The sequence below is a fragment of the Ascaphus truei genome, chromosome 1 (genome assembly GCF_040206685.1).
Source record: "Ascaphus truei isolate aAscTru1 chromosome 1, aAscTru1.hap1, whole genome shotgun sequence".
Lineage (NCBI taxonomy): Eukaryota > Metazoa > Chordata > Amphibia > Anura > Ascaphidae > Ascaphus > Ascaphus truei.
Genome location: NC_134483.1, coordinates 418,586,674 through 418,599,199, shown reverse-complemented (window position 1 = coordinate 418,599,199; position 12,526 = coordinate 418,586,674). Strand labels below are relative to the sequence as shown.

The 12,526-nt window shown below is 44.6% G+C and overlaps 1 protein-coding gene across 2 annotated transcripts in view; it reads right to left on the bottom strand.

Annotated features, from left to right (window-relative positions):
• The window catches only part of MAML3 (mastermind like transcriptional coactivator 3), a 336,501-nt gene that overhangs the window by 241,201 nt on the left and 82,774 nt on the right, over nucleotides 1–12,526 (bottom strand). The gene's annotated exons all lie outside the window — the stretch shown is intronic.

Here is a 12,526-nt window from a genome sequence, read left to right as displayed (position 1 = left end):
GTCAGTATGGACTATCCTGGCTGCACCAGGATCCTCACCGGCTGGAGGCGCTGCGCTACGAATGATCGTCACTGAGAATCTCTCCTGATGCCTCCCCACACCACCGCGGAGTTCTCAGGACCTTCTGTTCAACCTCACAGGTATGCACCACACCAGAATTTATGGTAGCTCTATGATCTCACTTATAATACCCAGGATTATGGATTTAAAATCTTGTCCTCTGGAATAACAGAAACAGTCACTTAGAGAGGTTTGTGGGACTGTCCTTTAACTTTCAGTTAGCTTAATTTACTTACAGATCCAGCTTGTCACCGGGCTAAATATTGTTTTAGCTGACGCAGGTGATATATACCATTCACTTTTCAAAGTAAAAACTAATGATTCTGTTCTAGAGTGCGGCAAAGCACAATATTTCTTAACAAATCTCCTTGGACACCATTTTAAAATGTTTGTGATACAGTATATATGCTTTATGAATGTCAAGGGGGCCTGAAAAAAAGATATCGTGTTCACTTCCTGCTTTTTATTAGATGGTTGCACCGTGGTAAAAGAGGAGCTGCTTTGAATCCTCCTTCTGTAGTAGTCCTCTCCTGAAGCCCTCTTATTTGAAATTGTTTTTATAAAAGAGCCAATGAGGGATACAATATAGAAATGGAGTGTCCATTTAGTCAAGTTTCAAGGTCATTTGTGTCACACACACACACACACACACACACACACACACACACACACACACACACACACACACACACACACACACACACACACACACACACACTTCTGAAGCTACCACATGGCTCCAGGTCCCCATGATAGACTTGATTTTATCTCTCAGTATGTAACTGTTTCTCTCTCATTAGTATGCAACTTCAGAATTTTTCTCCATTCATTGTTTATGTCACAGAAACTGCACTAGAAAATGCAACTTGTTATTAATTCCCAGAAACATAAGAAGAAGGATCGTTGCGGTATAAAAAAAACCCAGTTGGGCTGTTAAATGCTTTACAAAATATTGTTTATTTAGCCACATGAGATTGCACATTTATAGCAAAGTCATGTTTAACCTTCAGTAGGAAAACAAACTCTATTTTGTCTGACTTATCTTTTACATAGAGGATTTGAAGCATGGTGACATTTTGAATATTTCTATTTTAGTGTTGTGGTATTTCAGCTTGGCCATTGTTATTTTATACACTTTTGCTGGGTATTCTACTGTAGGTCCTTGTTTCGAAAGCTCTGACAATCTGTGTAGTTCTGTAACCTGATCATTCAGCTATTGCAAGGATTACATTCTAAATATGATTTAGAAATTAAGATTACAATGAATGTGATATATATATATATATATATATATATATATATATATATATATATAGAAATATATTTCTATATATCATAGAAAAAAAGGACAGCACTCGCGTCACAATTGGCAAACTATCCTGGGTGCACTGTGGTAAAAATATACAAAAAAAATTATGGAAATAAAGTCACTCCCAGGAATTCAATATAGAAAAAAAAGGTTTTATTCCAAACATCAACGTTTCGGTCTGATAATAAGACCAAACGTTGATCTTTGGAATAAAACCATTTTTATATATTGAGTTCCTGAGTGCCTGTTAATGTATCTATCTATCTATATAGGGAATACTGCAAGATATTGACTTTATAATACTAGCAAGCACCTTCAATTCTCTTCTATATAACACTGATATAAAAGACAAGGAAGTTTCCAGTAGAAGATATACAAGTTTTTTTTTATCACACTGTAAATGAGTGACACAGCGATTTCTCTGGAATAGGGACCTACAGTAGTTTGCCTCTATTACTAGATACATCCGTGCAGAGGATCTTAAACGGAGGTCTCTGGAGCACATGTAGCTCTGAAAGCCTTTAGTGCTGGGCTCTGAAAGGCTCCAAATCCACTTCAGCCTGCTCCCTCCTGCATCTGTGGCTTCTCTACGCGTCAGCATTTGTGTGTGTGTGTGTGTGTCATCTCGGCTTTGCTTTATGCGTTTCTCCAGCTTCCACGCTATGTTCTTATCGTATGTGTAGGGTGACGTGCTAGAACCCGTCCCGCCTCTCTGATCATTTTTTTTGGTTTTGTGTCTATGTGTGACAAAGCCTTAATTGCCATTTTATCAAATGTTCTTAAATGAAAACGTAAAATCATAAAGGGTCATCGCGTGTTTAGAGGGGACGTTAATACCACCGTTGCGGCCTAATAAAAAACTCTACACATTCTATAATAGTGCTTCATTCGCCCGGTTTCACCTCTTTTTGACAGAGGGGCAACGCACGGCAGCAAATCGCTGAACACTGGTTTTCCACAATTCATAGTATTCTTCAACATCGACTCTACACTCTGCTCCTTTAGCATTAGCAATTCTGTAGGTTAAGACACTACTATTGGGCTCTAAAGCAGGGGTTCTCAACTCCAGTCTTCCAGACCCAACAATAGGTCAGGTTTAAAGGATATCCCAGCTTCAGCACAGGTGGCTCAATCTGTGGCTCAGCCAAAGACAACCACTGTTTGAGCCACCTGTGCTGAAGCGGGGACTTATTGAGCCCCCTGTGCTGAAGCTGGGATATCCTTAAAACCTGACCTGTTGGGGGGTCTTGAGGACTGGCTTTGGGAGCCCCAGCTCTATGGGATTTCAGGCTTACAGCTTTCTTCGGAGGGCACAGTTCCCCGGTGTAAGGTGCAGCACAACTTGCATGGTCCACTTCACTATGAAACCATCGAATCATTGTCATATAGGACACTGTGAGGGCCCGAGGATGTTGGGGCAACGTCATGATAAGTGTAACCCTCAGAGACTTCTGATGTTGCCTGAACGTCATTGAAAGGGTGATGCCAACCTTCCGGCGCCCAAAGGGCTAGGGTCTAAAGAACAATAACGGTAAAGACATTGTCATTTTAGGAATATTGATATATATATATACATAGATCACTAAAACGTTAAAATTGGCGCTATATGATTTCCTCAGTTATCATCAAATCCCTGCAAAAGGCACTACTTACTGTCCCTTGTGAGATTGGGTATATAGGGCTTTGGCCGTCAGGATTTTAGCAGAAATATGTGCACACGTTATTTGTGGAACTATGTACATATGTTAATTATACTACATATAGATACACTTTTCATGCATTCAATTTTGAAAGAACAATCATAAATAGTAGTCGAGGTTTTACATCGCTCGTTGCTTTCCCTTTATTGCGAGCAGCAACTATACCTTAAAGCTGCCGACCAAGCAATATCCTACATGGGTTTTTTTTTTTTTTTTTACTAAATCAGTGCTGTACTATGAGAAAATACTTGTGGCATTTTAATTTTTTTAAATCAACTCTAAATTACACGTTTAATGTATTATAATGTAACAAGCATTTTTTTTTCTATAGCAACCATAACTCTGTGCCCCGGACATACTTGAAAACGAGAGGTATCTCTCAATTTATTACTTCCTGGTAAAACATTTTTATAAATAAATAAATAAATAAAATTTACAAAGTCACATCCCCTTCCTCTTCTGAAACAGGCTCTGGCACACCCCTTTTTGCGCCCTGCACTCTCTATATCAGTGCACCAATTGTATCTAGGTCTTGCCTGGTCACATGATCTTCCCCACAGAACTTTGCATCTTTGGTCCTCTTCTGCTGCACTGACAGACATTTAGTGAACCCGAGCCAAAACTTCACTGATCGATCACAGGAGAACGGATCGATCTGCAACTTAGTTAATTACTTATCATTGTGTAGATTGTATTGCTCCACATATTAAAGTGGAAAAATAAAATAAAAACCTGGCAGCTTGGACTGCTGACTTAAAACCTCAGAGACTGTATCATTACACAGAAGTAACGGAGGTGAAGGGAAGGCTGCCTGAGTACAGCTCACAGAAGTCTCTGGGCATTGCAAAGACTTTGAACTCATTACGCAAGGCCGAAAAATGGAAACATTTACCATTGGGTTGGTTTGTTAACTCAAGTTTACCACTCGTTTCAATCAAGAAGTGAAAGTCAAGAGTACACATATTGTGGGGTTAACGACAGCATATCAGTTTTTATTTTTCTTTAGCTCCTTTTTCATCCAGTGTCTAATATATACAATGATATTTATCAACTAGCTCAAACATTTTTGTGGTGGGGGGGGCGGACGGACAGAACTAGACTCAATATTTTGTCAAACTGGGTAAATGACATCAGACCAGTTTGACTATAATTTCGTTCTGCTGAATTTCATCAATAAGTCCAAACTTTGTTTTAGATCAGCGTGGGACATGGAGTGTGTCATTCAAGTGCCTCTGACGTTTGCATTACATGAAGTGACACGACTTTGGTGCAATGGTGTGTTTTTCAGACTACGGCGGTCATTTTATATCTGCCAACGCTTTAGCGTGCGCCATAGACTTCAATGGTTTTTTTTTCCCCCGCCTAAATGACCACTTTAGCGGATATAGAATAAGGTTTTGTCTTGAGAAAGGTCCAGGTTGGGACCAAAGTGTCGGCCATTTGTAATAATGAATACGCCTTTATACAAGTCCACGCCAGTGCTCGCAATCTCCCTTACTGAAGTTTGACTGACACCACCCACTAGAAATAAAGTGGCATTGGTTCATGCACATTTGTCTGAAGCCATTTTTGAGTGGTATAGATTGAGTGGTATATAAATAAAAATATATACTCTAAACCCCCAACAAAAGGAAAAATGGCAATACAAAACTACAAGCTCTTGGAACAGTTTGCCAAAAATGAAGAACATAAAATGACATGCCTTATACTTACTTGCAGTAACAGTTTGCTTCAAGAGAACCTACAAAAATAAATCAAGTCAACTGAAAGATGCTATCATTCCATTGTATCCCCATGTGCTTTAGGCAAATAATAATATTAATAATAATAATAATAATAATAATAAATAAAAACATATAAACTGTCAATTTTCTCTTAAAAGAATGGACATGGATAGCACACGACTTGGTACATGTGAGGGTATATTTTCGCTCTACATTGCATTACAGGAAGCAAAGGGGTTAAAATAGTTCATGCATGCCCCTAACTCGTAAACAGGATGCCAAGCCATGAGAATCAATTTGATAAAACATGACATGCACAGCTGGCAAACTGTAATTGAAAAACACTTCACATTTTGAAACTGCTTTGGGATAGGTTTACCTTGCAGCAGGACTCATAGCCCTGAAATGTGTAACATTGTCAGCCTGTGCCTGGATTTTAAGATGTCTATTCAATATACTGTACACACACACACACATCCCGGGACCCAGGACTAGTGTCCACTAGGCCACTGCTTACCCCCCCCCCCCCCCCCCCCACCAGTATCAGCGACCCTGAGAGACACCCCCCCCTCTCTATCTCTTGCATCCCCACATCGCTCTCTCCCCTCTCCCCCTTTCCCCCCCCACACATCCCCTCCCTCTCTCCCCAGCCCCACTCAATAACCCCCCTCCCCAAAGCACACTAAGCCCCGCCATACACATAATAACGACCCCATCTCCCCAATACACATTCTAACCCCCCAAAGCACATAACTTTCCCAATACACACAACAACCCCCCATCAGCCAGCAGCTTTTCTAGGGGTGCGTGGCGGTTACAGAGGCCCCGCACCCTTCCCCAAGGCATTTAAATGAAATGAAATGCCGGGGGAGGGGAGGCGAGGCCTCTGTAACCCCTTCCTGCTCTCTTCCGGCTCTTCAATGAAGCGCCACCATGGCAACGCGGCGTCAAATGACGCTGGGTCCTAGGACAGGGGGGCGCGAGCGCTGGGGATGCAGCTCAGGAACTTTTTCCCCTGTGCCCCCTGCCTACTCCCCCCCTCCCACCTTGTCTCTGGTGTCGTTCGTCGGAGACAAGTTAAGAGAACTTACAGAGTCATTGTGCTCTACCCCAGCATTTAATTTAAATGCTTTGGGGAAGAGCGCGGGGCCTCTGTAAGCGCTGCCCCCCTAACCTCCCAGAAAATCTTGCGCCCCGGACCACCCAGTTTATACACCCCTGTCCTGGAGATGGATTGTGGACACCTCAAATACGACTATACATCTTTTGAATTCAATGTGTTTAACCTCTTTAGTACTGCAATGAGCTGCTGGTCCCTTGGTTACTGAAGTGGTTAAACTGCACAACACTTGGGTTCCCCAGGCATCCCTAAAGGGTTCTCTGCAATGTTCAGGTCATTTGAAAATTGTACCAAATACAGAAAATTTACAACGCATCTTATCTCAGACGCGCTATTAGAGAAGTTTAAGAGGTTCCTCAGAAATTCACTACATAATTATAGGGTTCCTTAACCCAAAAAAGTAAAAAAAAAAACACTGTTCTAGTATACTGTATAACAGACCTCTCAAGCAATACATGGGTTAAACCAGGAATGCGTAAACCCGGGTGCGTGAGGTTTTGGGGGGGAGGGCACGGCAATTACCGAGCCCCCGCGCTGTTCAGCGCAAGGCCTCTGGAAACTCACCAGGCTTCGGCCCACGTTTCTCCATGAAGACGGGCATCAAATGACGTGACTTCATGTGACCCGCATGGCAAGGCGGCGTCAAATGACACAGTGGGGACACGTGACATGACGTCATTTGACGCTGCATTAAATGTAAGGAGGGGGGGCGCGATCCAGGAGAGAGCAGCCGGGGGGTCGGGGGGGTGAAGAGCAGGAAGTTTGCGCACCCATGGGTTAAACACTTACACAGGTCTAGCCAAGAACAGATGTGATGGTTGTGGGTCTTCTAGCTCCACTTTAATTTCAAATGGAAGCCTTTTTCTTGGTGGGTTACAAATTGCCAGATGCAGTATTGAAAAATTCTGAAACTGTCCTTGTTTTTTTGGCTCATTTATAGTTCACAGCGCTGGACTGCAGATTAGGGTCAATATTGACCCATTTTTTGTTCAAACAAGAGCTAATTGATACCGTCTGTTGAGGGCAGTCCCACTTAGAACCAAAGTGAACTACAAAAGGGTTTCAATTGTGTCTTCATACTTTTAAAGGGTTTTATGATCTGGAACTATTATTTCTACTTTTAATATTGAGCATTATTAGCCACACAGCAAACCGTGAAGGACAATAATCATACGGTATACAGTAAGAATTTCACTGGGACAGTTGAAAATACATGTTTTTTACAAGACGCAAGTAACCAAAATATTCACTTTAAGGATGTTCTTTCTGAAGACTGCAACACTTTCATTATATACAAACCTGATAAGTTATTACATAATAATTTTTTTTTTTAAATGTGCATTTCCTGGGTCATGAAATTGCCATTTACGCAAGTCATGCCCTAACAATTGAATATATAACCTCTATTTATTTAATGTAACCATGTATTGTCACCATAACTCTGTGCCCAGGACATAATTGAAAATGAGAGGTAACGTTCAGTGTATTACTTCCTGGTAAAACATTTTATAAATCAATATATATATAGAGAGCTTGCAATGGCCAATCAACACACAGAACAGATTACAAATCAAATGTTTAACAGATTTGAGTTCATCTGCTATTGAATCCAGAAGTAGCAACTGCTTTCCTGCGTTGCGCCCCCCCTGCCTGCTCTCCCCCTGCGTCGCGCCCCCCCCTTTACCTATAATGCAGCATCATGTGATGTCACGTCACGCGACCCGTGGCATCAACTGACGTTGCGTCTCTATGGCAACGCGGCGTCAAATGACGCAGCGGGGTCATGTGATGTCATGTTGCATGACCCCGTTGCCATGGAGAAGCATGGACTGAAGCCAGGTAAGTGAGTTGTACAGGAGGCCTCGTGCTCTTAGCGCCGCACCCCCCCCCCCCCCCAGAAACAGTCTCGCACCCCCCAGTTTGCGCACCCCTGACTGAAAGGGCTATTCACATCAATAGATGGTTTGCAGTTGTAAACGAGACTTGCAAACCGTACAGGCCTCTTTGTTCAGGCGTACGAATCTATGGCCCCTAATTAACATGTGGCCACGCCGTCAATCTTTGCTCAGGAAAATTTCACCGGACATTATTTGCAGCAATATTGCAGCTTTTAATCGCCAAAGCAAAGCGGACAGCAATGGCAACCCCGTTGTCTGCTGGACAGTTTTTACCTGGGGGGATACACTGGAAAATATCCTGATAACTATGGTGTCTCAGAGACTGGAGGACTGTGGGTAAGCACCCTGTTTCAGGCAATGCACGAATCGTGTGCGCTAAGCCGTGCCAGCGCTTACAGAATCTGCCCTTTATCCTTAATAATATATTTGACACAGAATACCTGTACAGCAATGTTCAAAGAATTTGCCAGGTACATTGAACCTTTGCCCCAAAATACCAATCTCTTGTTGGCACCTGAGGCACAGTGAGATATAGTGATTTACCCAAGGTCAGAAGGAACTTTCTCTGCTACAATTCAGACAATTCCATTGGAAAGTCAGCCTCTTGAACCCAGGGGCCTATGAGCTCTCGCGATACAAAATGAATTGCTCTAACTTTGCTGTGATTATAAGTCCGTCAGAGCAGAAGCTGCTGCCCTGCAATGGAAAGAGAGAGCAACAACGTTTGCAGAGAGCTGCAAATTTAAACCTCCATAATGCTAGTTTGATCTACCGCTTATTGGGCCGCTGGATTCTCTGGTATTAAGGGGTTAACGGATCCATAAAGTCAAATTTCCCAAGAGCCACCTGCAGACCTGCAACCAATCCAGCTGCTTCCCTTATCCCTGCTATAGTCAGATAACTGTGCCTCTCGGCTCCCCCTTAAAGAAAGGCAAATTAATGTCAAGGGAACGGCCTCTACACCCGGCGACTTTTACATCTTATTAACTTTTAAACAAGGCCTTCAGACAAAGGCGCCTATTGCTAATGCTCCATCGGCGGCACGCTGGGGTACTGCTCACGTGGAAAGGGACTGCTTGTCTCCTTGACACTAGGCATTAGCGGCATGCCTTGGCTGCATCCCAGCTTTCTTCCCCTGCCTTTTCATGACCGCTGCCAAACTTTTGGCAACGCACAACGATGTTTTATCAAAGCAGCAATTCAGCATCTTTAATTGCATCTGCCGACGAAACAAAAGCGCTCCCTCTTCTATTTTTTTTTTTAATCCTAGCTGCTTTAGCTCTCCCCAGCTTTCTTTTCCATTGGCTAAGGCAGAGTCACACACCGTGTGCATTGTCACTGTTGTTGAGGGTAACAGCACCCAACAGCTCTGTGGCAACTGTCTGTGGCTGTGTAGTAGCAACATGCAGACACATATATATGTACACACACACACACACACGCACGCACACACACACACACACACACACACACACAGCAAGCTACAGCACTGCCCTGAACTTGTTCAATCCAGTTTGGTCAGCCAGCCTCTTTCTAGAGACACATTCCTGTGGCTGGAAGAACCATCTCCCCGGCTAATTTCCTTGCTTGTGGACAGCGGTCACATCTGCTCTCCCGTGCATTTCCACACCTTCTCTCCTGTCTCTCCCTACCTTGGTTCAACACTCCCCTCCCCCCTCCCTCTCATTCCTCCCCCTCCCCCCCAGTCCCAAATATTGGATTTGCAATAAACTGAAAGCATTAAGCCATGTAATGCTTCACCTTGCATTTTTACTGCTTCTTTCACTGTTGATTAGGGGAGGGGGGGGGGTTGTTGTATTTTTTCAAATTTAACCAATTTCTAGAAACCTAATGACATCCACGTACGTCACGTCGGCAGCCACACGGTGGACCATTGTAGCATCCAGTAAGCGTCATCATTAGCCGTGTGCTCGTTTTCTCAGGGAGATCGTGTTTATGGCTCACCAGGAACAGTGTTACGTGATCTGAATGGGATATGAGGGGCCATCTCTGGAGCTCGTGTCACCGCGTGACTTCATAACTCTGGAATCGCTACTTCTGCAGGGGGCCGTGCCAATCTAAGGCTGAGTCCATAGGGACTGCAGCCGTGCGGAGGCGCACGGAGGCTGAGGGAAAGTGGGTGTTTTCCCTGGCTCAGGTCCGCGCGCCATCCGGGGGCGGGCCAGTGACGTCACGGAGCTGGTTCGCCCTCATTGGGCGAACCGCTCACGTGACCGGCCTATCGCTCCCCTCAGCGCGCAAACAAATTTTTTTTTAGGAGCTACGCCTCAGCACGCCTGCGTATGCGTGCGCGAGCCCCTGCTAAAGCCGCTCTCATTGCGGCTGCAGGGGCTCACTAACTAGCGTCAGCGCGGGTCAGCAGATAAGCGCTGACCATGGACTTAGCCTTAGACTGCGCTTATAGTAATAGCAACGTGCTCGCGACCGCTAACGTCACACGCCGCCGTCGCTATAGCGAAAGTTGCACTCGAGTTGTGCGATTGACGTCAGCAAGTGGGAAGGCACAAACGGCAAGATGGAGATGTGATTGGCTTGCCGCCAGTCACGTGATGCGGCCGTTGTTGTGTATCACAAAATCCATTGACTAAAGCGATTTTGGTCTCCCTGTCTGTACGCATCGCGGTCACGCCCACTATGACCACCCACGACGGGCTACATGTACCTTTATTGGCGCTGTCCTCCATCGCCATTACTATAAGCGCAGCCTAATAAGGTCCCAAAGCCAGACTCGGCACAGCAACAACACATTGTTCTGCTTTTGTATAGGGCCGTTGATGGGTTGATGCCTGAATAAGATAACAATGCTGCAGAGACTCCAGGGCTACAGTCTCTTCAGCTCAGTTATAATGTGTTTTTTCTTACCGTTACCGGGGAAGGGGGAGAAGGCCTAGAGCTGCTCCTTGGTTCCCGGACCTCACAGGACTCACCCGGGTTCCCATGGTACCGGCACCAGGCAGAAATATTTGCCTCTCGGATTGGCCGATGCCAATAGAAAGCCGCGACTTCGCTTTCTACTGGTGACCCTTATAGCCATGTTTGTACTTTTCTTTTGTAAGAAATGACAACACATTTAAATTGCTTTTTCTGAGAACCAGGGAGTTCCAGTGGTTGAGGACTACAGGTGAGCTCTGGGGGACCCTCTACTTCAGGCATGTTTAGGTTGAGGGTTATTGCTGCTTTAAGTGAGGCTCTATCTTAATAGTGCTATCAAGTGTCGGGCAATGTTCATATTCACATGTAGAGAATATAGATTCTTGCTAGCATACTCAGCGGGTGTTGGTATTGAACAGTTGGATGAGCAGCATGGCTGCCAATGTGGATCCTTGTCTGTGCCCTATACCAGTCGTGCTAAACTCCAGTCCTCAAGGGCCACGAGCCCAAGTTTGAAGGATATACTTGCTTCAGCACAGGTGGCTCAATCAGTGATTTTGATTGAGCCACATGTTGTGGTGCAGGGATATCCTTAAAGAGGCGATACATGCCAGCGGATGTTTTTGTGATTTTTTTAAATAGTATTTAAGCAGAGGGTCTCCGGAGATGAGCCCTATTAATTTCAGCTCTGGGAACCCCCTGCTTCCCTAGATATTTACCCCCAAAGTAAGCTGTCCTCGATTACCAGGGTTAACAATATATCCGCTGTTCAAAGATTTTGCGCCTTGCGGACCAATAGGAAGTTGTGGCGTAATTGGTGCAGCTTCCTATTGGGCCGTCTGACGCGCGAGCTTTAAACTTTAAAGCCCTACTAGCTCAATCGGAGCGGCTACTGGCACCTACTTCTGGAGGCAATTATATCTGGAAGCAGGGGGTCCCCAGAGCTGAAACTAATAGGGTTCATCTCTGGAGACCCCCTGCTTCAATATATATATATATATATACAGTGTTCGACAAACCTATACATTTGCTCGCGCTGGGCGAGTGGATTTAACCCCCGGGCGAGTAAATATTGGCCCAAGCAGCACACGTTTGGTACTAGGTGGCGAGTAGATTTTTTTGTGTGGCGAGTAGATTTTTTGGTGATTTGTCAACCACTGTATATATATATATATATATATATATATATATATATATATATATATATATATATATGACAAATAAACAAACAGTTAGACATAGGGCGTAACAATGTAGACAAAACAGCGGATGGTAGTCACTGTGAAAACAAACCATCATAAATGTTCCTGATAGGATGTAAGTGTAGAATGATCCTGTAAATCAGGGGAGCGCAATCTTTTTTCCCTGCATCCCCCTGCTGGCTGTTCCCCTCTCTCCGCCCCCCCCTCTTACCTCGGCTCCGGCGTCATGATGTCACGATGCCATGGTAACGTGACGTCACATGACCTCGCTGCGTAATTTGCCGCCGCATTGCCATGGTGACGCGTCTCCGGACCCAAGGTAAGTGCAGTTTACAGAGGCCTTCGCGCGCTTCCCTGGCACTTCATTTAAGTGCCTTCGGTATGCGCGTGGGGCCTCTGTAAACCCTGCGCCCCCCGCAGACAATCTCGGGGGGGAACACCCCCCCGTTTGCGCACCGCTGCTGTAAATGATGGAAAAAGAACCAATATGGTGAAGTACTGTGAGATGAGATTTATAACCCAAAGACAAATTGCTACTTACAATGTAGCAGGTAAAAGTAGACAATGTGAGTGTATGCCACCGAGCGGGCAATCGGAAAGGAAATGTTTGCGTATCCCTCT